The sequence below is a fragment of the Onychostruthus taczanowskii genome, unplaced genomic scaffold (genome assembly GCF_017590055.1).
Source record: "Onychostruthus taczanowskii isolate IOZ18803 unplaced genomic scaffold, ASM1759005v1 scaffold42, whole genome shotgun sequence".
Lineage (NCBI taxonomy): Eukaryota > Metazoa > Chordata > Aves > Passeriformes > Passeridae > Onychostruthus > Onychostruthus taczanowskii.
Genome location: NW_024501682.1, coordinates 4,021,422 through 4,046,429, shown reverse-complemented (window position 1 = coordinate 4,046,429; position 25,008 = coordinate 4,021,422). Strand labels below are relative to the sequence as shown.

Sequence of the window (25,008 nt, the reverse complement as noted above, 5' to 3'; positions counted from 1 at the left end):
TGCTCAACAAATTCTTATCATAGTACTTCATTACCTCCTTGATAAAAACAATTAATTCATATACTAACAATGCAGAGACATGTTTGCTCTACATTCAGTAAAGGTCAAGTTCCTATACTGGGGTGCAGACACAAAAATATGACTACTGAAGATGACATTTTCTGCTAATACACTAATCCCATGAAAACTGAAAGAACTAATGACACTTTCCCTTGTGATTTAACTGGAAGTTTGTGGTTCTTGACATGTCATTACCATACTCACTAAAAAGCCATTAAAAATTCTCCAGCAGCCCAGACTGAAATATCTTTCAGCAATGTTTTTCTGATGTTTCATGTTAACTCTTGTAAAAACAGACTTAAGCACCTAGCTGTACTATTTGTTTGAAAGAAAACTCAATTAATCAAGTTATTTCCCATCAAAGATGAAGAGAATCTGTGCCAGGAGATAGTAACGTAGTGACATCATAAAATGACACACTGAAGTAGTGTTAATGAGAAACTAATGGTGCACAGAGAAAAAAAAAGAATTGTGGATAACATTTTCATAGCAGAACAAAAATACCCAGGCCTGAGTAATTTCCTTCAAAATTATAAGAAAGGGTGCTGTCTGCTGAGACACTGAATTTTCCCTTCTGTCATCATTCTCAACATTAAAACATCTCTGTGCTTTCCTTCCCAACACAGGGTTTTCCAAGAGCCAGAAGGCTAATTTAACCTACCCTCACTGGCAACCCTTATGGTTCAACATGCCAATGATGTCTCAAGAAACTGAGATGAGCTGAACTGCTCATCTCTAGAAACTAGAGATGAGCTACCCCAGCTCAGTAATTTCTTACCATCTCATGAAGATTTTCAGACCAGTCTTCTTCTGGAGTGACACTCATAAATTCTTCCAAATATTTATCTGACTTTATCATATGCTACAAATATAAATTTGTACAAAGCTTGAGCAAATTATGAGCAGTTTGAACAGTTTCCCACACTAGACATCTGTCTAAGGCTGAAACACATTATCCAAACAGCTAAGGAGTTTGCAAAGTTGTCTTTCAGGTAAAAGCAGCATTGATAATCTTTCTGGAAACTGCATCCTTGTTCCTACATCAAGGATCATCTTTCAATTTCTCCTTTCTCAGCTTCTCTAGTCAGAGGTCATTCTATTTGGGTAACTTGTTTTTTATTAAGAAGCTGCAATTACTGGTCCAGATTTTGACATTAAATTCCCTGAACATTTTATGTACACCTGACATGCTGGAGGTTGGGGCTAAACCTGATTCCTCCAAGATGCATAAAACAATTATGCTGCATTCACACTGCTAACAGACAGTGAGAAAGAAGGAGTTACAATTCACACCCTGTACATATAAGCCAAATCATGAAGACCATCACACATAAACTGAAGCACAGAATTAAAAAAGTAAGACACAGGGAAGGAACCAAGACAGCAAAAACTTTGATTCCAACTGTTCTCCAAAGAAATTACCACTGCTCTCTTCCAATTTACTAAGAAGAACAATACTCAGATTGAATCACTTCAGATGCTAAAAGGCCCAAGATCTGAAGAATGCTTCTTTTTTACAGGGCAGGGAAGTGCAGCACTGAATTCAGAGAGATCAGTGGACAAGTGACAAGAACTAAAAAAACAAACCCCAACAAAACAGAGCATATTTAATTAAGGTAGTGGGCAGAAAGAATCAATACTAGGGGAAAAAAACCCATCTATGGACACAACGATATGCATGGCCTGTCACAGTAAACACTCTCCACAGTCAAAACATGGAGTCTGGAGCTTGGATTCTTTCACCAAGACTTTCCCATTCACTTGGAAGAGACCATGCTTGTAAAAACCAATCATTAGCTAACTATCTTCTAGTGCTGACTGGAAAAGAACAGCCACTTCCCACTTCCTAAGCTACAGTAGTAAACCTGTATGGCAGATTTAAGCATTCCTACTGCACTGATGATGGAAGGCACTACCAAATGATCAATTTTCGTTTTCAGTGGTTTTTTTTGAAAAGAAACAAAAAAAACCCCAAGACCAAACTAAGCAACAGAAACCACACTGACAAGCCAAGCCCACCCCTGCCCCACTGAACACTGTGACAGCACTCAGCGAGGTGTGCTGCAGTGTGCTCCGTTTCAGGCGGACATTCAATACTCACTGAACACTGTTCTATGCACATCCCCATCCCTTGCTGCAGTCTAAATAAGCCCTGCTCCAAGGAGTAATACAAATACTTCATAAACACAGACTTTTACATCCACTACTAAGAGCAGATTTTAGTGCCTTTCCCTTTTGTAATATGGAAGCAAGACATTAATGTAAGAAATACCCTCTATTCTCCATTGGACCCGTGAGAGCAGTAGTTCTTGACAGTGACCATGTGAAATGGTTGTTCAACACACACATCTCACAGACTTGAATTTCAATTGCAATGGGTTTTTATTTCTTGAGACAAGTTTACTAAGTCAGAAGCACACATAAGTGATAATCATTGGGAAAGTTTAAGAGAGCAATGCACACCAGAGACAAGAGGAGAACTGGATTGTCCAGGATAACTAAAAAAGACTTCTCATTTCTTTCTCTTGTTCCTTACATCACGAATTGATCACCTCATGGCCGCCACTATAAAAGAAAAATGGGTTCTCAGCACCCTCTACGCAGCCCTGTCCATACTACGTTAATTACATTTCCCTCATCCTGATGTTGTGTGCCTTAATTAAATCACTGTCCTACGTAACAGCCTCCTCTAGATATCTGCAGAACAACAGATGAGGGCCTATGCAAATAAATAGAACATACTATCCCAAACTTCAGAACATGGGATACACACGTAATTAGTCCTCACTTCCAACTGATCCAAGCTGGTTTCCAGTATAAATGGATCATCTATTCACAAATCTCTGACCCTCAAGTGTTGATGCACTATCTCAAACACAAGTCCAGTATAGAAGATTTCATATACTCTGGATACACAAACTCAGTTAAGTGTTAAGGTATAGAAAATTCATGTAATTAATACATATAATGGATGTACTGGAGTCCAAGCCCACACACACGAGCTTGTCTACACCACATTAAGTGCTTTTAGTTAGCTGCTGACCTGTCAACATCATGATGAGTGCTAGTTTCAGCAAAAGTTTACCTTTAAAGTTAATGGTCAATTTATCCAGTGAAACAAACAGAACAAAATAAACAAACAAAAAAGCACTTTACCAGAAACCCCTTGATTGTCCTGTAACCTCCTTTAATCCAGTAATATTCGTAACAGTACTAAACGGCCTCATCACCTTTATTCACTTTTTTAATTTTCACCAGGTGTCATAATTATAAAATACTTCTCTCCATACTATGAGCAGCAACGAATCCCCACAGCCTCCAACCTGTACAGGACCCTGGAGCCAGTTCATCATCCCTCCCCCCACACCATTTCAACTTTTTACAGCCTCAGCCAAAAACGCCTGCCTCCTCTCTCTATACACAGACTAACTAACTCAGCAATACGAAAACTCCAGTTTCCCTTTTGCACAAATACCATTCCCCTGATACACACATGTATACATATTCTAACATAATCTTCACCCTGTGTACACATTCATCCTTCCCCCCGTTTTCAACCATACCCAAACATCCACCCAAGCCCTCACACTTTCTTATAGTCCACAGTCATCCTGGAAAACTTACCTACAAGAAGACAACATTGATGATCTAATAGACAGAAATTTAGAATGCCTGATGCCCGTCAAAAATATATACAACTACAGTTCTACAGCTCCCCAGCACATGTGCAGACTTTTCTCCAAAAAGTACTATCATGATCCCAACACCGGGCATTTGCTACATGTTTTCCCATTTGTATTCCACGAACCAAACAACAAAGCCTTTCCATTTCATTACAGGTGAAACATCAACTCACAAGTCCTCTCAAGTTTCCAGGACACAGACCACGTTGCTCTCTGCTCTGTCTATCTCCACACACCAGACAGAGAGCTCACCGAGCTGGTGACAGCGGGGCATCTCTCTCAGCTCCCAGTGTGAGCAGGAGACAAACCAAAGCACAGCAGTAGGAACACGCATGACTTGCTGTCCACATACCAGCTCATATTACACACGAAGGTCTCACACATTAAGTCTAACCACAGTGGCCACGAAACAAAACAAGTCCAGAACCTTGTAGCAACCTGTTACCACTGTGCCTGTAACTTGTACACAGGCTTCCCTACCACCCAAAGCCTCCCTCCTCCATAGCCTTTAGATGCCTGCCAACTTAGCACCTTATTTCTCACCACACACAGAAGCCTGTTTACCTATTACTTCTAAATTCACAGGCCTTCCTGTACCACTACTCCCAAACACATGTGGTTTCACCCACCACCCGCATCCCCCACGGTATAAACACATCCCTCAACCTACCGCAGCACACAAAACAGGTTACAGATTTTTCTAGCTGCCTCCAACTCAACTCATCCAAATGACACCCTCCTTCCGAGAGAGGTATTACTGTAAATTACAGTAAAAGCATATCCACTGGGTTCGCAGAGCCCAGAAGCTCCAAACTACGAGTAAGAACTGCCTTCAACTCCTTTCGCCTAAAGACTCCCAGACACTGCCCATCTGCCTGTGATTTCATCCCCAGCTCGTCACAAGCACCCAGGCCTCAAGACAGCTTCTCCCCCGACCCCGTGCCCGCCGCTCGCCCTCTGCCCCCAGCCGCACGGCCCGTCGGTGACACGGCCCGGCCAATGCACGTGCGCGGGCCCGGCCCGCCGGCCGCCCCCCGGCCCGGCTACGGCCGCAGTCGCCGGCACACGCCGGACACCTCCGGCGCCTTCCCCGGTGCCACCCAGGCGAGGCCGGGCCTGCCGGCCCCCAGCCCCAGGACCGTGCGGGGCCTGGGCCGTGTCAACGCAGTCCCGGCCCTCTCTTCTCCCGCGGCAGGAGGAAGGCGGCGGCCGGGCCTCGCGGCGCCCGCTCGCTCCCGGGAGCCGCACCCGCCGGACGCCGTGTTCGCTGCCTCCCCCGGCGCCGCAGCCCCAGCCCCGGCCCCGGCCCGCCCGCTCAGCCCCTTCCCCCGCTCTGCCCCGGCCGCTCTCTCTACCTGTGTGCCCCGCGTCCCCCGGCGCCCGGCGGCGCTGCGGGGTCCGGCGCGGGTGCGGCCGCCGCCGCCCGGTCGCGCACTCGGAGCGCCGCCAGCAGCGCGGACATGTTGGAGCCGCCGTCCCCCCGCCCGCGTCACCGCGCTCGGGAGAGCCGGGCGGGGCCAGGCTCACCCCGCCCGCCCCATCCCGCCGGCCATTGGCCGTCGGCCCCGTCGGCACAGCCCTTCCTCGCTGTCATTGGCAGATGCGTTCGCCGCTCACACGCAGGCCCCGCCCAAAAGCTTTTCTCTGATTGGGGCTCCCCCGCCTGCTTTGGTAACTATTGGCTGCGGCTCTCGTCAGTCAAGACGACAGCGCACGGACTCCGTCTTTCTCCGCACTTTTTTTTTCCGGCCTCGCAGCCTCGGGCAGGACTGAGGGAAGCGGCTGTCAGCGAGCGCCCTCGCCCCTCCCTGCCTCCCTCCCGCCGCCACATCCCCTCCCTCCCGGCGGCGCGGTTTGCCTGCAGGCCATTGGCTCCCAGCGCCGCCACTCCCGCAGCCTCTCTCGCCCCGGCCGCCGCTTCGCCAAGTGGGCGTGAACCGACCCGCTGGGGCCTTTTTTTGATTGGTCGCTGCTCCTGCCAATCAAGCGCGGCCGGCGGGGCAGCGGAGCGCGGTCCGGTCCGCGCCCCCAGCCGCTCCGCACGGCGATTGGTCGCGGGGCGGGTGAGAGGCGCGCGACCTCCCCCGTGCCCCACGGGGGGCAGTGGGGAGTACCCGTATGTGCACGCGATTACATCACCACCAGCCAATCAGAGCGCGCGGGGGCAGGTGTCCCGCCCAAGGTGGGCGGGGCCTGGCGCCCCAGGCGGGACCCGCTGCGCCTCGCACGGTCCGGGAGGAGGGAGCTGGGGCTGCGGCCGGCGCCGGTCGGGGCTGACGGGGCTGCTGGCGCTACTGCACCAAAGGACGACGCTGGAGGTGTCTCGGTCCTCTGCGTTCCCATCTGCCCGCGGGGCTCGAGTGCCGTGTCCCGGCTCAGGGGACACAGGGCCCGCGGCCCCGCTCGGGTGCCCGAGTGAAGCGTCTCGGGGTCGCCCGTGGTACCCCACCGAGCCTGCTGACACCAGGGCCGCCTGAAGAGTAGAACCACTGAATCACAGAATCGACCAGGTTGGAAAAGATTCCTGAGTTCATCGAGTCCACCCCCTGACCGATCACCACCATGTAACTAGACCGTGGCACCGAGTGCTACATCCAGTGTTTCCTTAAACATCTCCAGGGATGGTGACTCCACCACCTCCCTGGATAGCCCATTCCAATGTCTAATCTCCCTTTCTGTGAAGAAATTCTTCCTGATGCCCAGGAAACCAGCCTAAACCTCCCCTGGCAAAGCTTGGGGCTGATTCCTCTCGTCCTGTCACTCCTTGCCTGGGAGAAGAGGCCGACACCCACAACCTCCTTTCGGTGCTTGTGGAAGGCGATAAGGTCACCCCTAAATCTCCTCTTAGCCCTGGGTCCCGGCAGGTGGGAAGTGCAGGAAGGGGCAGCTGCTCCCGCCGCCCGCCGCTGGGGCTGCAGCGACAGCCTCGCCGCGGGAAGCCGTAATGGACACCCTGCGTTCTCCCTGCCCTTCGCCTTCTTTCTTGCCCCAAAGCAAAACTGTTTATTTAAGAAAGAACATGAAAATCTGTCTGATCCCTCGTAATCCCGTGCTATTCCCACCTTTCTCAGTCAATGGGTGGCTGAAGCCAGCTGCGGTTCACCTCGCTGCAGAGGGACCCACTCCTGCCCCTACAGCTCTGTATGGCGGTTCGGCTGCTGCAGTCACACCCTATAGGCTTTCCTGGAAAGCTGGAAGGGATATGCTTGTCTTACATTCCCGACAACCCAAACTTTAGAGTGCTCTCTGTAGAAATGGCATAATAATTCCCACACCGTAGTTCGCTGATGCCTCTGTCCCTTTCCTTACACTGGGGCGTTTCCTCCCCACGCACTGAATACATCGGCATGAGCGAACATCGCAGGACTTGAGACCACGGCTCTAAACACTATTTGTAAAGCATTTTTATTTATTCTTCTATTCATTTTCTGGAGTGTTTGCAAAAGGAACTGACCCTCAAAAAGATGGGAGCTTTTCTATCTGGAGTTGAAATTCTCTCCCAGTCTTCCACAGAGGCACATGATGGGATTATTTTTCCAGGGCCTCCGGAGTGATGTCCACAGTGCAGAAAACACCATTGCACTTTCGCCTCCAAGGTCATGGGCACCACCACTCGCGCTAGAAAATCCTTGTGCAGAGCTCTGAGGGCGCTTTTTCGCTCATGTGGCTGATGCAGCTGCGGCTCTAAGAGCTTTGCTCTCTGTGGGTTCAAATGCATTTACTCCGCACCGAGAAGATGGGATAGTTCACCCCTGTGTGCCAGTGCTGCTTCCCAGAGCTCCCTACCAGTTGATAGAGCTGAATGAGAATGAAATCTAGATTGCCTCAGCACAGGCACTCGTGAGCCAGTTCAGAAAGAGCCAGAATGCTGAGACTGCGGTTCCCCTTCTGTCATAGAAAACTTGCTCACAGACAAGCTAATTTGAGTGCCCAGACCCAGCTGCCAATCAACCTAGTTAACTTTGCAGTGTCCACATGATCTGGGACTCAAGATACTTTTATAGAGCTAGGGATCTTTTTTTTTTTTTTTCCTTTCCTCAGGCTTATATCTCATAGTAATTTAAATATAATTCATGTATTATTAAAGCAATGACAAATCTGCCTAAAAATTGCTATATCTTATTGTTGATTAATGCAAAATTTATTTAGCCTAGATATTTCTTGGATTTTTGAAACTGTTTTTATTTCAAGAGGTTCACCAGGAATTTTTTGAGAGCTTGACACTTTTTAAAGTAATGGTATATCCTGCATAGATTTCAGCAGGTATGGAACTGGGCTGTAATTTTATCAGGTCCCTGTTTACATCCTCTGCTTTTTGGGTACCTGCCAGAGAGATACCCTGGGTAGCATTCGATAATTTTGCTCAGTATTTACATTGTATACTTAGTTACTACTGACTCTTTCCTCTAATTTACTGCAGTGGCCACTCTTCCCCCAGTGACAACAAAAACAATAATCTACAGAAATACTACAAGAAATCACAAATTAGGCTTTTAGTTGTCATTCAAATTTTCTTACCCTGCCTTTCTCCTTGCTTCTAGGTTTTACAGGGGTTCTGATCCCCTTCCTTTCACTTACAGCTCTAATTTCATATATGGTTTTATAACAAATTTGAAAAAGTAAAATACTTGCTTTCCATATCATCTCACTAGCTATACAACCTTTACAATTCTTTGGGAAGAATGGACTTCCCAAAATAATAAATATTACCCTACATTTTCTCTAAAGTAATAAGTGATATCCCCTACTGCTTTTCAAACATGACCTGCTTAAATGTTAGCGATTAACTGAAAACTGTGCACATGAGTCCATAGCCCTGTGTAAACAGCACATTCCTAATCAGTAGAAAATGTGCATATCTGGCTGGTTTCTGTGGGCTAAAACTCAACACTGGTGTTGCTCAAGACGTGTGTGTGGCAAGAAGCAAGCAGCAGTGACAGGCAGCAGGGGCGGGCAGTGAAGTAATAAGTAGGTGAAATAATGGTTTGTATGTGGCAATGTGGAGTTAATGGCTAATCCAGGGATTTTGCCATTTCATGGCTGGCTCCAGTTAAGCTTCGTTAAAGATTACCAAGGCAGGATATTTGTGGGAATACTTGTGTCTTGGATCAACGGTGATGTGTGCATGCCTGAAAGAGTCGGCATTTTTTAATACCTGCAATGCCCATTTTATTCTTAGTGGTGATGAAAATAACTGTGAGCTACAGAAATGGTAACAAATGGGAAATAGGTAGTATGGGATAAAGATAATTTGCAAACAGTTTTGATACTCCTCTGAAGAGGGATGAACATGAGTTCCTCTACAGGGTTTTTAAAATGCCCATTTTTGAATGTTCTATTGCTACTGGTGAGGCAATTTGTCCTTTTAGCAGTAGCTGTTGACAAATCTCAATAATTACATTTGTTTAATGTTCAAATTAATGAGCTGTAAATCAGGTCCTGGCAAAAATCAATACCTTTGGAAAACTACTTGATCTGACAGTGTTTTCATGTAATTTTCTCACCTTTTACCCTCTGTTTTTTAAAAGTTAGCTGGTTGTCTGAAGCATGTATGCATCTAGTGTTTTAACTGGCCTTCATACTAGTTTGGTAAATGGTGACTGCTCTGGTTTCACAAGAAGGCATTCTCAGACACCGACAATATTTATGGTACATGGTTACTTTTTTATCTGCAAAGCAAAAAAACTCTTTCATTTTTCAGCTGAGTACACTTCCCACAGAAACTAATTCAATAAACAACAGTAGTTAGTTCTTCACCACTTGCCTGTGTACCCCTTCTAGATTACACCATCTGCGAAGAAAGGAAGGAAATCACCACAGATAATAAGGTCATCCTCACATTAAGAAATTAACAGGGAAAATTTTGCAAGTTTCATGTAATATTTTGCCTTGGTTTTGCTCAACAAGAGGAAGATTAAATGTTTGTACAGCAGTGAGGAATAGAAAGAATGTAGGATGTGTAGCAAATAAAAAAGGACATATGCAGACAAAGGCAAAAAAGTAATGTTACTGTGTCAAAATGAAATAATTGAAAAGTGGGATATACTATTTCCAGTACCTTGGGGGAAAAAAAAAAAAAAAAACATGGGGGAATTTTAGGAAACAATTCAGGACACCCTCCTTGTGATAAAAGAACACTCAGCTCCTAACCAGAACATGTGGATTAGAGGGAATTTGTGGTTGAGCAAACACAGAAGTAAAAATAAAAGTGTGTAGTAATAGTCTATGTCAAAGAAACGATGCTTTGCAAATAAAAGGTGAATAATAAAGCAACTCAAAATACAGTTCTGATATATTTTTGGAAAAGGTGGTTGCAGATTTTACTGAGAGAAGAGGGCCCTAAAATCATTCCAGACTCCAGGTGGAAAGTTTGGCGGTAGTTAGAAAAGTCCATATTGCTGAAGAGATGGTACTGCTTGGTTCAAAGAAATAGCCAGTGAGATTTCAAATTCTCATTTAATAGAGAATTTATCTGGAAAATCAGGTTGATTTATGAAAAAAAAACCAGAATCTGAAAAAACAGAAAGATGTTATCCAACCGTGACATAATAGTGTAAGAAGGAAGTGATATTGCTTTTGGTTGAGGAAGAAGTGAGGTTTAGAAATAGTCTACATCTGATTCTAAAATTAAATGCGTATTTTTGCCTCAATTTTCAGTAAACATGGTGACCTTGAACATGGGGTTGGAGGGCAGGATGGCTAATAACTAGGAGGAAAAGGAAATTGCTAGTATTATATACAAGATGAAAGTAAAACACAGTCTACAGCTTCTGGGGAGAAAGGACAGATAATGCCCATTCCAGAAGTCAGAAAATCGTGTCAAATGAAATCACTTGCCTGGTAGTAAGCTTTTTAAAGTACGTATATCAGGAAATGAGAAAGTGTAATGTTTGTTTACTAAAGGTGGGCCTTACCAGATTAACCTAAGATCTTCCTTTGATAATATCATTCAATTTCTAGATAAAGGAGAAGATGACAGGAATTAGCAGAGCAGTACCAGAGACTAATGGAGATGATGGAGTATGCATAGAGGATAAAGCAAAATCTAATGATCAGAAATGAGGTGTCTGAGTAAAGGTGGTTCTCTTTTCTTCCTACCATCACAACCCCTGACACTTCCCCAGTGCCCAGGATAAGTTTTGGGCTTAAACCTATTAGATATTTTCTTTATGATGCTGATACAAGAAAGTGGCGGGGGATAAATTTATAAATGACCCAGTGCTTAGGGGTGCTAACAGCAGGGAAAACTAGGAAACCACATACATTTAAACTGATGGAGAAATAGAAATGCAGTTAACTTGAAGAGTATAAAAGCAAGACCATAGTATAAGAAAATTTTGCTAGCTGGTGGGAGTTCATCTCTTCAAAAAGATGACAAAGAAGGACAGAATATGGCAGTTTATCACAGCATGATATGAAATGTCATTCAGCTTCAGCATTAGAATGACAAATGCAGTCTTAAGCATGGCTGGGCAACAGGTTAAGTGCCTTCACACAGGCACTTAATTGGCAGTGTGGAAGTACTTATTCGGAGATGCACACAAGGAGCCATGAGCTGGCTTTGAGATGTAACAAACTGAAGGGGTTGTTGTGCCATGATTATTTCTGTTGCCTTCATCTCAGCTTTGTTCATGTTGTTAAATTGGGTAGGGACAGACAGCCACAAGTTGTCAAGCCAGTTTGTAATTAAGCCATGACTTAGCATGGCTTAATAAGTTACTACACCACAGACAAGCTGTAATAGCTGCCTCTGTGTGTGCTCCCAGCTCACCCAGCTGCCGAAGGAAAACGTGTTCATTTCAGCTATGACAGGCTGCCATAGCATCCTAGCTGATAAGGAACAATTTGCCTGGCTAACTCAGTAACTTGTGAGCACGTGTTCACAGTTTTCCTCTCTGCCACTGGGAAGCTGCTGCTCAGTGCAGTATTGTAGGTAGCACAGGACACAAATCAGAAATGTTGGTTTTGTTAACTTCTTGCTGACATGTCTCCTGTTCCAGTGTAAAATATTGCTAAACATTTTGCTTTGGTGCTAGAATACCACCTTTTGCTTAGACTACTCTCATCCACCATCCCTAATGTGTCTTCATCTTTATTATCCCCTGGTTTGTTCTTCACTGACTATCCAGACTTTAGATTAATCTTTTCTACCTTTGACTGAAGTATTTTAAGAGAGCTTAGTATGTTTTAAGATAGTCCAAAAGCTTAAGCATATCAACTGTAAAATATTTATATTCTTATCGTCTTTTAAGCTTATGTTATTGAAGAAGTCAGTTGAGTTTCCCTAACAAGCTTGCCTTTAAGCTCCATAAAATAGATTAATTCTGGTAACAATATCCTCTCAGTTTTCAAACATCTTTCAAATGCTGCATAGGCACAAAGTTTTATAGCTGAGACCATTCTAATGAAAATTTAAAAGTAAGCATGAGAGTAAAAATAAAAATAAGCCTGAAGAGTTTATCATTGAAATATGTAGATATTAACTGAGACCTCTTACTGTCAATGCAATTCCATTGCTACTTTTTGCTGCCCATTTACATTTCTTTCCTAACCATAATCTCTAATAGTAATCTAATGACAAGTTAACAGCTTCCTATTTAAACTTTGTGATATTTCCTAATTCATTTGGAATTATCATTACTTTTAATTCAATTAATTCATTGCTGTTAACGATCAATACTGTTAATATTTTACCTTTCCTTACAGTAACTATGATAAGTAATTACCTGGGACAGTGGCAAAGGTTGCTTCATAAAATCACTGACATTTTGAAAATACCTTCCCACATAAAATCAGTGGCACTTTAAAAATACCTTCCCACATTTCCATTCACTGTCATCTCTCTTTATCCCCATTGCTGAGGAAGAATAACAGCTTGAGGACCCCAGTGAGAGCGGGGGCTTGTGTCACACTCTGTTCTCACGTGTGAGTGAAGCTGCCTGGAGTGGGGCAACACATCAGGCAGAAGCAATCTGATCTATGTGAGTGGTCTGTATCATTCAAGGATGTTTCTGCTGAGGGCATTCTGTTAAGATCAGAGGAGCTGTTAAACTGGAATGGATGTGACTCACCATCCTTCTGAGGGGAAAAACACCAGCAACCAAACTGTGCAGTGTGAAGGGCAGCCCTAATACACATTTGAAACATTAACAATGAACAAAGCAGGTCCTGAGGAGGTTTCTTTTTTTCAAGACAAAGGGTGGAAAAAAGGTCTTCTGACAGAAACTTCATGCTTGTCCAGTAGGGCACTGAACCTTTTCCTGAAGTTTCTGCTGAACTGCAGCAGGGACTGCTGAGTGATTTATACATGCATGCAACTGATGAATAACAGTTTAAATAGAAAGGAAAAGTGGCCAGAAATCAATCAAACTAAGAACATTCAGCCTGTGGCAAGGGAAGGCCCCTTTTCTCTTAAATCTCATAATGGCTAAGCAGTGCTGTTGGTATCCATGCCAGTGGTGCACAATCCCAGAAGAAGTGGCCCAGCAGACCAGAGCTGCAGACGGGACTGTTGTGAACTTGCTAATGGGAACACTTGGTGGTGACTCAGTTAAAGAGTTGCCAACAGCCAACTCTTCCAGTGAGATCAACAGGCTGCACACCAGCTTGGGAGGTAAAGGTAATGAGTAGGATTGACAGGAAGGGTAACACTGAGTCCAACTGGAACCCCTCATTCAAGGGAAAAAAAAAGAGTTAAGTATTCCTTTTCTGCATTTTTGTAGGATAGTTTGATGGGTGCTGTCCCTGACCATCAAAGCTGCCCATGTCAGACACTATCACATTACAGCTATTTCAATTTTAAGCTCTGAGCAAAGAGCTTTGCTTTCCGCATGTAAAATCCAGGTACGTCCATGTCTTGCACAGTTCATTAACACTTCTAATTTTAAAACATATAAGCATATAATGAATCTTCACAAAGCTTATGTTATTGAAAACAATGTAGGCCAGGTTCCATGTTGTTGCTTATTACCCTTTTTTTTCAATTAATAGTTTTTGGGGTTTTTTCCAACTATACACAACAAAATGACTGTTTTAAGATTTTAAAAGTATTGTCAAATCATTTGTCTATGTATTAAATCCCTCCTAAAAAAGAAAATATGCGTATTTCTTGCTAGCATATCTGCATAAATATAATTCATTACAAGGATAATAATTTATATAAGCTATTCTGGATTCTAGAAATTATGTTAGTGTCTGGACAGTGAAAAAACCCAACACTCAGATACATTCTCACCATGGTGACCTATGAGAGAACTGTCACAACAGAAGCTGCTGTTACCACTACAATTTCCAGAGCTCCTGCTGTTTGTGTTGCTGCCGAAGAGAAAATCCACTGCCCTTCGCTGCACTTAAAGCTCAGTAAGATCAGATTGCAGCTCAAAGATAATGTTCACACTTTACTGTACATCAGTATCAAAGAGAAAATGAGATGATCAAAATATGCCAGCCATAATAACAGTGTCAACATGAAGTGTGCTGTTTATTTCTTTTGCTGTACCGAGCACTCTGACTCCCTCCTGTTACAGCAAAGACAAGCCAGCATCACGATCACGGCCTTTGGGGTCAGCTCTGCAGAGGCCAGAGGGCCACGAGTCTTGGCAGGAACACCAGCCAGGTAAGAAGCAGAGGACTGGTTCCTCTCAAAGGAAAAATAAAACATCTCATTATGTTTTTGAAACACAAAAATAAATTAGTAGTTACAGTTATATGAGAGAAAAGATAAAATAAGAACAGTCTTGTTGACTCTCTGCACAATGAAGGTTACAAACTCTGCTCCCACATTCCACCAAAGGACTGTCAGTTACTATAAGCATGTTGGGAAAGCCCTTTTTTCCAGCTAGAGAACTACTAAGTCAGAGAAATGTGTAAAGCACACCTTTTTAACAGGCTACCTATCCCCCAACTAAATAAGTGTATTTCAAATTATTAGACAATATTTTCCAATTTTGAAGATTATTGAAAGCTAGTGACAACGGGATATCAGAATTTAAATGTGAATGTTCCACTTTGCAGAAATGAGCAGTTTTGTGAATTTTATACTCCTGAGTACAAAAATGAAACAAAACCAACAAAGCCTTGATGATAGGACTTGACATTTTAAAAGCAGTATTTCTGAAAGTGAAAGGGCCCCCAGAAGACCTCTGATTAGCCAGCTCATGATCAAGAAACCCTGGAATAAATAACTCTGCAATTGCCAGGGTATCTATAATTAACTATGGGCAAGGGAATTAGAGTTGGAAGTTACTGTGATAGTTGCAAAGTTTCTGAATGATAAATGAGGTAGTAAGAGGAATGAAATTTGAGAAAATGCTCCAGACCCTAAACCGATCACCATTATTAGTGGCATCTCAGTCTGAACCCTATGACTAAAGCAATTCACAAGCTGTGAGGTTAGGGTCTGATGTAGAGTTGATAGGTTTATTGTACATAATTTAGGAGATCTTAAAAAGGCATGAAAAAAAAGTTGATGAAAGAAGTTGCACTGCCTGGGAAATGGAGACCCAAATCAAGTTATAATTCAACTGATTTTCCAAGCAGGAAGGTAAACCTACATTTGGAAATTAGCATGTCAAAGGATCACTGCATCTCACAGATTATTCCATTTGAGGCAAGAAAAAACAGATTTCATTTGCATTCATCTAAACAACTCTGGTTGGTCAAAACTGCCATACTATATATTGGAATTGCCCCTAAATTAAAGGAAGCAAGGGAAGGGCAATGGTCCAAAGAAATGTTCTGAGGTTTAGCCTTTCTCGCAGTTGGGAATTCCCTCATGCTTTGTGCGGGGGCAGGAAAAACCCAGCAGAGAAGTAGATCCTGATCCTGTACTGGCTCCTTGATTCCCAGAGGCAAGCTGTGAGTGACTGCCAGAAAAATGTAGGTATTGAAATTGGATTTTCTTGTTTCTATGCTTTTTGTTTGTGTGTTTGTTTCCATGTTTTAATCAGAACCTTAACCCTTGCTTTACAACTAGAAAAACTAGAGTTTTTCCCCCTTATTTAGCTTTACTTTGTTATAACAGTGATTTCAAGTAAGAGTGTCAACCGCAAGGAATGTTATTTCTAAAGAAGCATCATGTCCAAATAAGATGCTTCTTTAGAAATCGACTTGCCTCACAAACCTTTAGGATACCCATAATTTGGGAGAAATTTGAAAAATCAAGATGTTTCTTAACAAACAGCAAGTCAGTGTTACACTATGGGAGAAGTCTTTCCAGTGGGGTATTTATTGAACACATGAGATTGCACAATTGCAGTGCTCAACTGAGATTAAATCTTTTGGAAGTTACACAGTGCTGTAGCTCTGCCACGGATGCAACAAATCACAGGGAAGGAGGGGCGAGGTAGAAGAACAGGTGGAACTCCAAGACAGTCAAATGAGAGTGCCACAGGGAACAGCAGAGTGTACAGCTGCCAGGAAAAGCCAAGTGAGTATCTCACATGTCTAAAAAGATTCAAGAAATGTAAATATTACAGTCCCTTCCAAAAGGGTCTAATAACAGCAAAATTCTGAAAGCTGGAAAAGAAAGAATAACAACATAATAACCAGAGAGCACTACTGCACAAAGCTCTGATATGTTAATAAGGTCAGCTTTTTCATAAAGTGTTTGAAATAAAAATAATTAAGAGAGGTTCCACAGCTGAAGTGTAATAAGCACAGGGGTAAGTACGTAGTGGACACTGCCAAACACACTGCTGGCACTTCCATATCACAGTATGGTACTTAGAACTAGATGCTAGCAGTGAATAAGCTACAGAGGTACAGAAAATCTCAGTGCTTGTTTATTTGGCTGGAGAGGGACCTTTGGATACAGGCTTTGCAATCATGTATGTTTACCTAAGATAGGCCCGTATTAGCTTAACACGATATACTACTTATTCGCATTTCTAGAGGGGGCTTGGGAATTTTCACTCCTTGAGAAAAATGTTGCTTTTTTTTAGTTACCATCACATCACTTTCACATTGTCATTATATTTTTCACAAATCAGGAGTAAAAGAAAGGAAGATACAGTATTTGCAGAGACATCAAATAGAGATGGAGCATCCAGTGGCTATGACCTCTAGGTTTATTTATTCAGTCTTTGGCTTTCTGGAATAGGCTGCAGGCAAGATGACTTGCTTTGGTACTGGAAGTAGCCTATTTCTTACACCATTCTTTCTAGAAGCCCTTTCCCTCCCAGCAATAAAACACAGGAAGGACCAGAGCCCCTTGAGAAAGAGGGCTTTTAGAAATGAGCTACTGTCAGAACAATTAGTCCAGTAATCACTCTTTTCTCCTCACAGGTCTGTAGCACTGCTTGGAAAGCAGGAGACCAGCAGTGAGGTGCCTGAATTACTTGAAGATACTAATCTACTTTCAGCTGCTCTATTTCTTGGGCACTTGTCTCTTCATTGTGGGGAACTTGCTGCAAGCAGCCTGTTGTATACATTCAGTAATTATGGCACTTTCAGGAAATTGCTGTGTCCTGCAGCAAAGGATGGAGTGCAGTATATGGGCCTCTCCTTTCTTTTGCGAGCATTGTAGCATGTCAAAAGTGGGCAGCTCTACTACAGAGCATCCCTCTCACAGGAGTACAGCAGAGCTGAGTCCTTTGTGCTTGTTTGGTAGAAATTGTGGATGGTCTTGGACCAAAAGAGACTGTGAGTGGCAGTACAACAGCAAGAGAAGAAATGTAAATGATCAGAACATGTGGGGACTCAGGGAGAAACACATATTTCAACTTCTATTCAAACCTTGTCATACAGCTGTGTGGTTCTCCTTGTATCATGCTCCATTACATACAGAATCTTAATGATCACTGAAGTTTAAAGTAACAAAAAGAAGTTATGTTCTATTTTCAAAGACATTTAACTCAAAGGGCAAACCCAACAGCTTCTGAATTCTAGTGACAGAATTACAAGAAAGCCCTGTGTGAACAATGATGTGGGCAGGAAGGTATGACTAAAGACAAAGCCTGGGGGTTTTTTTCTCCAAAAGCAAAACAAAGGACTGTACACTCAAAGTACAAGGAAGTCAGTGAAGCTGAAACCACTGGTGGTGAAGTGTCCACTCATCCAGCATTTTCAGATTTAGAGGACAGGGCAATTTAGTAAACCCCAGAGATGAGAAGACAGAATCATAGATGAATTCTTGCAGATTAGGAATCATGCCTGACTGACTGCAGGAGCAAGAGAAGTAAAACACACAGCCCCAAACCACTGTCAAAGCTGACATACTTTTGAGAAGTGGCATAAAATCCCAGAGAAAGAGGGAAGGGTATGTGGCTTGGGGGCATCAACTGTTCTTTCAGAATATAGGAAAGGTGCAGAAAAGTCTAGACACCTCGATCAACTTACTGAAGCATTTGATAACTTTTATTTTGGGGGAGGATACATGCATCTCATTTTCTGTTGCTTGAACACTCATCAGCCATTGGTCAGAAGAGTTTAGAAAGCAAATTATGCAGAAGTAGTCCAAGCAAAATATTTTTTCGTCTCCCTTAGCTTTTGTGGTGGGTAAAGAATCCTGGAGTCAGAATGAGACTATCATAAATCCTGATTTAACAAAACATAGCATTCTTCATCAAAGAGTATGAGATTGAAGAGCAATTTTATTTGGTTCCAAGAGAGAATCTCACTGGGGTAGTTGTCTCCTCGGTCACTACAGCCTGTACTGTAACAACAGGAATTACTTTTCAGGCTGCTACACCATAGCAGATTTTGACCACAATTTGGAGAGAGACAAATAACGGGACTGATCATGTTCCCATTAAAATCTTCCATATAATTTCTACTATTTCAGAAAAAGTAAAATCACTTTGAAGACATCTGTAGTAGCATTTAAAGAATTGCTTTCACACCTAGTTCTATGCCATTTAATTCTGTTGATTGCAGTGGGGCAATATACGTTTTTCAGTCTTAAAAATAAAAACAGAATCAGGTCAACTTGTCTTTTTTTTAATTAATTATTCATTGCCTTCGCCTAGGGACTTGCCATAGTTGAGGCCCACAAGCACTGCTGCTAAAGCCACAGCAGAGAGGCAGTGATTATGTATTAGGCCTTTAGGTCCATGGCATCAGTAGATTATCAATGCTTCTACCTCCAGTGCTTTCAGACAGACCTTCATCTCTGGAAAGCACAGTTGCACTTATCCACATTATTTTCAAAACTGATTTCAAAGGATTCTGCAAAACATAATCTGAACACACATTTAATAAGACATAAAAACAAATTAAGGTGACTATTGAAGAAGCATATCTGTCTCTGTAGTTAAAGCCTACTAAATTAAATTTTAAAGAATTCACTCAGACTGGAAATCATATCACTGTGTGTGGGCACAGAAGAAGGCTCAGTAAATTCTGGCTCAGTGGGTGAGTCAGCATGAGTCATCAGCAGACATACCATCCTATGGTTATATGAATCCACAAGGTACATTTAGAAACATGTCACAGTAACAAAATAACACCGTCCTCCTGCTTTTTGTCTAGATGACAACAATGACAGCCTCGACTTTCCTAAAATATTGTAGGAGTTCTCAGCTCAATATGTGGGGTTAGAAAAAAAAATCCCTCTGTTTTGCTATTTTCATTAAGCGAAGCTAACACAGATAAGCTGGTAAGAAAGCCTCAGGTTGTAAATAAAATCATTTAGGTAGTTGCATTGCACTGACAAACAACTGAGCAACATCTGCTTATCAGGTGGATTTCTCATCACTTGATTGAAACATGAGGAGGTTTTTTTGCTCTTCTGTCCTTAATTGTTTCCATCACTCAGAATTTCAAGTGGGTAATAAGATGCTATGACAAACGAAGTTATGTAGCTGACATCACCATCTGTGTAATAAGCAAAATCGTGTCAATTTTGTTCTGAAGGAGTTTTTAATTGTGGCATTCACTGAAAGACTCTGAATGCAAACTAGATGAGCATCTGTAAGGCTGAAACTATTGCTGTTTTCTTGTCTTTTACTTGTCTTAATTTCCAGGGAAAAGTTAAATTGTGTACTCTATATTTCATTTTCCTCTGAAACAGATTTAATTTTCTTCCAGCCTGCCATTTCATATAGGATATATAATTACCCAAAATACCCCAACTTGTACAGCAATACAGGAAAAGCACATTTCACTTCCTCTCATATGAATTTTTGGAGCTTTAATATATAGATTGTCTTTAATTTTGCTAAAGATTAGGGAAATTTCACCAGTCCTATGTCTGCACTTAGGATGTAGTGAATGGACTAGAATTGCTCATGGGCGTATCTATACACAGATATTTGACTGCCTGACCACCTCGCAGTCCAGTCTGAAAATTCCCTGCCACGATTAGTCATCCACTTGGATCCCGCTTACTGCAGTGATGCCACACAGATGCATCACATCAGCTAATCTAGTTACAGAACAGAGGCCCTGGTTCTATCAGATATGTTAAAATCTGTGTAAATAGAAATGGCTTAACCTCTCAGTTTAGGCTGCAGACCCTTGTTTCTCGCTCTCCCAGCAGTGTGGAAAATGCATTCTGAATTTGTTCTTTCATTATTCTGAAGTGAAGAATGAAGAATGTTTCCTGGATTTATTCCTATTACATTTTGGTTCACCAACTCCTTTCCAGGATTATAGTTGTCGCTATATCATGTACTTACTATTTCAGGCAATTAGTGCTGCTCTTCATTTGCTATTGCTGTGTTCTAGTAGGCTTAGTAAAAACGTGGATTTGTTTGGACTTTTTTTAATTCTGTGAATTACGTATTAACTCCATCCACTGCATAAAGGAGGGTACCCCTGGCGGTGCTGCTGACTCTGCCTGTTTTTATAGGGCTTCAGCCACAGCTGGAACTTTTCTGCTGGGGCCTTGGGCCCTACTGAATGGAGGAGTTAGAACCTTTCGGCACACCTTGCAAAAGAACGCAGGCCCCTTGAAGGTTTTGCAAGAACCTCTGAGGGCAGAGTGGCTTTTGAGTGTCAAAGGCTCCATAATGTTGGACTTGGCCTTCCAGGCTGTAAGTACAGCCAGAAGGAGAAACTCAGAGTCCCATTTACCAAACATCAGTGCTGTTTACTCACTGGGCAGGCAGGGTTGCCAAATCCCCACACACAACCCAAATCCCCACTTAACCCAGGCTGTAAATGAGATCAGTTAGCAACATATCTGTTAATGTCCAGCATGTCACAAAAAAAAATCTCGAACACAAAATCAGAAATACTTTTCTTCTTTTCTTCAAGCATGGTCACTCAATAATACTATTTAGTGATGGCTTTACTACAAACATTTTAATCAAAATCAAATCTTACAGGACTTTGCTGCTTTTTGACTGTAAACAGGGGAGGGTGAAAAACATTTTCTCCCATAAAACTCATTATCATACATATACATAGATGTATATATATATATATATAAAAATATATATATATGCAATACACCCTTATGCATATGCATATATGTATCTTTTTGGAATATATTCTCAGCTTGTAGTCTTTCCACAGAAAGTAGATAGTCAATATGCTCCATATAATTTAAGCTGTATTTTATACAAAAATGTAAAGTAGTGTCTATTTTAGTAAACTCATTATCAAATGTTGCTGGAAGCAACACTCAGTCTTCTGATAGATTGCTCTTTCTTCAGTTTTCCTTACAGTTAAAGTGGGTTGATGAACACTAGATTAAATTATCAAAAACAAGGCAAAATTCTCATTTCCTTATGCTTTCTATCAGCTATTGAAATTAACATTTTCTGTAATTTTGCAGAGTTTATTTCCAAACTTGCTACGAGTAGGAGAAATCCACTTTGGTAACCATACAACAGATTCAGAACAAAGGATTTTTCAAAGATTATTTAATATTTAACTGCAGGGGATGACATAACAAACAATTATTCTTGAGTTACCTTTGAAAAAGGATCTCTCTGCCAGCACAGGCCACCAGAACCTAGAGGAGGCACATGGAATTTCCTTTTCTTTCACCACAAGCTTTCCCAGGAGAAACATCAAAACTGGAGTTCACAGACTTACATCTAAAAACTTCCAGTCATACCTCCAGAGATACAGCCCTTGTGAGTGAGTAATCCAGTGAGTAGGCCTACAAGAGGGAAAACCACAAGTTTATTTATCTCCTTTCTGCCCTTCTGGTGCATTTAAGAGCAAATCCTTTGGCCACGTGGAAGAGCCACTGTCCCAGCTCAGCATCTCACCTGCCCGGGCAGTGGAGACCCACAAGTGCTCTGACAATCCCTGCTTACTCCCACTGAGGCTGCCTGGAAGGGTGGGCTGGCTTCATGTCCAGGTTTTTGGTATATCTTGGGGTAAGAGCTCACTTCAGCTCCACTGCCATGGAATCCGGCCTGCAAAAGCATCTCAGGACCTCAGTCCCCTCGAGCCCACACACAGAGGTCTGAACAGGGAAACTCCAGCTGCCATGACGGACTAGCAGCATGACAGTGGAAGTGTTCAAGAAGGCTTACTCCGAGGGGTTGGAATGCTGTTTCTTAAAATTCTTTATAGCCTGTCTAGTGTTTTTCTGATTAAGTAACTCCTATTGCACTTCTGATGTCACTCTCTGTCTAAATAGAGAGTGGATGAATTCAGCTAAGGAAAAGTGTGCTTTTTCTGTATCCTTGTATTCTGTGTTCTTGCTGGAAAGGGACTAGTAAAGGCTTTCTATTTCTATTCTAGCAACAGGCAGATTTTCTAAAATGAAACTGCTGAACAATCTTGGTAATTTTCCAGTACATGCTGCTTCATTTAATATAGTTTAGGACATCTTTTTCATGGCTGTAGCATTTAGGTAATCATTAGCTAAGAGTTACTGATAGCATCAAATGCTGTGAGCTGTGCCATGCAGACCTACTGATACATGTGATAACTTTGATGTCAGCATCAGGCACAAAAGCTGATGTTTCAAATAAAGAAATAAAGAGAGAATGAATGGAAGAAGGGAAGGAAGGAAGGAAGGAAGGAAGGAAGGAAGGAAGGAAGGAAGGAAGAAAGGAAGGAAGGAAGGAAGGAAGGAAGGAAGGAAGCTCCAGAGAAAATGATTGGACTAAAATATTTAGTTAATTAATTTGTTATGTATAATGGCTTTTAACAAACACAGAAATATGATAAATTATTTTTCAGCACTCTTTAATTTCCCTACTTTGTTGATAAAAAATCAAATAAAATTCCTAAAAATAAAGATGAAATATGAGAGAATGAAATTATGTTTGTTCATTGGACAGTGGCCCAAATACTCTGGCAATTCTCAATGCTACTTCAAGTTCTTTGCACAAATATATTGAGAATCTGACTATCTTATAGCTCTCTATATAATTTGTTGACTATATGCATGTTTATGTAATATTTATTTTTATTCATATATTACATATTTATGTAATTCTGGTGAAAACAAATATCATAGATTTGAATTAAAACCAGTCAATGCCACTTGAGTTCATTTGTATGTATACTTTTCCCCCTTAAACCTATGGAAGTAGCCACTGCTTAGCTCAGGCTACTGCAGCTACAGGCAGAGAGTGTGGAGGGCTGGAGTTGTCAGGGCACTGGAAATTCGGATGTGAGACAGAAGTGTGTGGGAGATGATGAGTCCCACAGCTCTGCAAGTCAAAAATAGCTAAATAAATGCCAGTTGTTTCATTTTCTCTTTCTGCACACAATATATAGACTGACTGTGGGCAGTGCTACTATCTGAAAAAAAAAACATTGCCAAGTGGCTGAGCTAGCTTTTATTGGGTAGGAAAGTGGGAGGCAGTGAGGAGGCAGCAGTGGAAATTGTGGATTTTCCATGCTTTGGAAAAAAAATCACATCAAAAGTGTGTGTGAAAGCTGCTGGGTGACACAGTGCATAGTGCTGGGGCAACATTGTTCTGCTTTCTGAGCTGACTGATGGGCAGATTTAATATCTAGCAGCACTGGTCATGGAACATGGTGAGCAACTTTGGAATAAAAAAATCCAGTGGGGGCAGGGGAAGAGGGAATACTGGCTACTCAGTGTGGTCAGGATAAGGCTCTGGCTCGGTCCTTTGGCTAAGGTGTGTCTTTACACATCTCTGTTCTCCCAGTGAGAGTCTGACAGGGAATTGCTCTGTGGTGTAAGCACCATCCTTCCTTAGATGTTACTAATGGTGCAAGCCAGCTAATGAAAGACCAGTGTGTGCTGCAATTTTTGCTCAGAAAGTGCAAGGGCACAGGAAAGAAGAGGAAGACGATATCTGTGGGGCTTGTGACAATGGTCTCATTGGGACAATGAGGTGCATAGGGTGGCAGAATGGTTTGCAGGACTGTCCTGTACTTTGCTGCTGGAGTTGAGCAGCCCTAAGATTTTCCCTGAGTGTACCAATGCAAAGGATCTCCCACTGAGAGCTTGGAAGCCAGGAGAGGGTGGGCAGCCATGGAGCAGAGCTGGGGACAAGGGCTCTTATGGAATTGCTGCCAAAAGACAGTGCAGTGGAAACCAATGCATGTAAAACTGCTTAATTATACAGTGCTTAATTATATATATTATACCTAAAAGTAGAGAACAATGAGTAGGAGTAACCCATATGAGCTGGTTGCCTGCAAAGTAAAAATTTCCCTAGGTACTGTAGTTGGGTAAGAGAATTTAATCTTAGTTGTTTGTTTCTTCTTTTTCTTTTTTTGGAAACCTGAAAAGCTTCTCTGGTGAATTTGCATAGCCGTCAACTTGCTGAGGGTAATGCTACTAACGATGCTGCCGAGAGAAGTCCTCCCAAAAGACTAAAACCTGTGGGCTTTCTTTCTTTTCACATTACTGATTCATCGCTTGCTCTCCTCCCTCAAGACTTACAGTACGTCACGACCTGACTGGAGGAGCTGCCTGTCATGCTTCCAGTTAATCAATGACCTACTTTATCATTAAAGCAGTTAAAGCATGGGCTCAAAGAGAGACTTTCTGCATCGGGTGAAGACCTGATCAATAACGGACATGAAGGACGGCAGGGAACAGGATTGTGGGAGAGTGAATAATTTTTGCCAAACGTCATTTCACAGTATCTCCTCTTGCTGGTCTTGTCTATTTTAGGTACAACAGGATGTCATCATTCTGGTTATTCTTGCAAATACAGATGTACAGATTGTGGAAATATACTAAGCACTGAACTAGGAGACTTTCAAACAAATATTAGCACATCAGAAAGAAACACAACAAATTTGATTTTCATTCCATGACAATTTAATTTTGTGCATCTTCTTCGAGATAGTGGCAAGGACAATGCAACTCAGCTGGCCTCAGAAACCTAAGAGGAAGAATGAGTTGAAAAAAGATGTTTTCTACTGGACTAAC

At 42.3% G+C, this 25,008-nt stretch overlaps 1 protein-coding gene across 1 annotated transcript in view; it reads right to left on the bottom strand.

Moving 5' to 3' along the window:
- Positions 1–5,159, bottom strand: part of PPM1B (protein phosphatase, Mg2+/Mn2+ dependent 1B) — a 61,044-nt gene extending 55,885 nt beyond the window's left edge. The window contains exon 1 of the mRNA XM_041413531.1: positions 5,099–5,159. The gene's annotated coding sequence lies outside the window, so the exon portion shown is untranslated. The remainder of the gene's footprint in view (positions 1–5,098) is intronic.
- Positions 5,160–25,008: the final 19,849 nt, after the last annotated feature.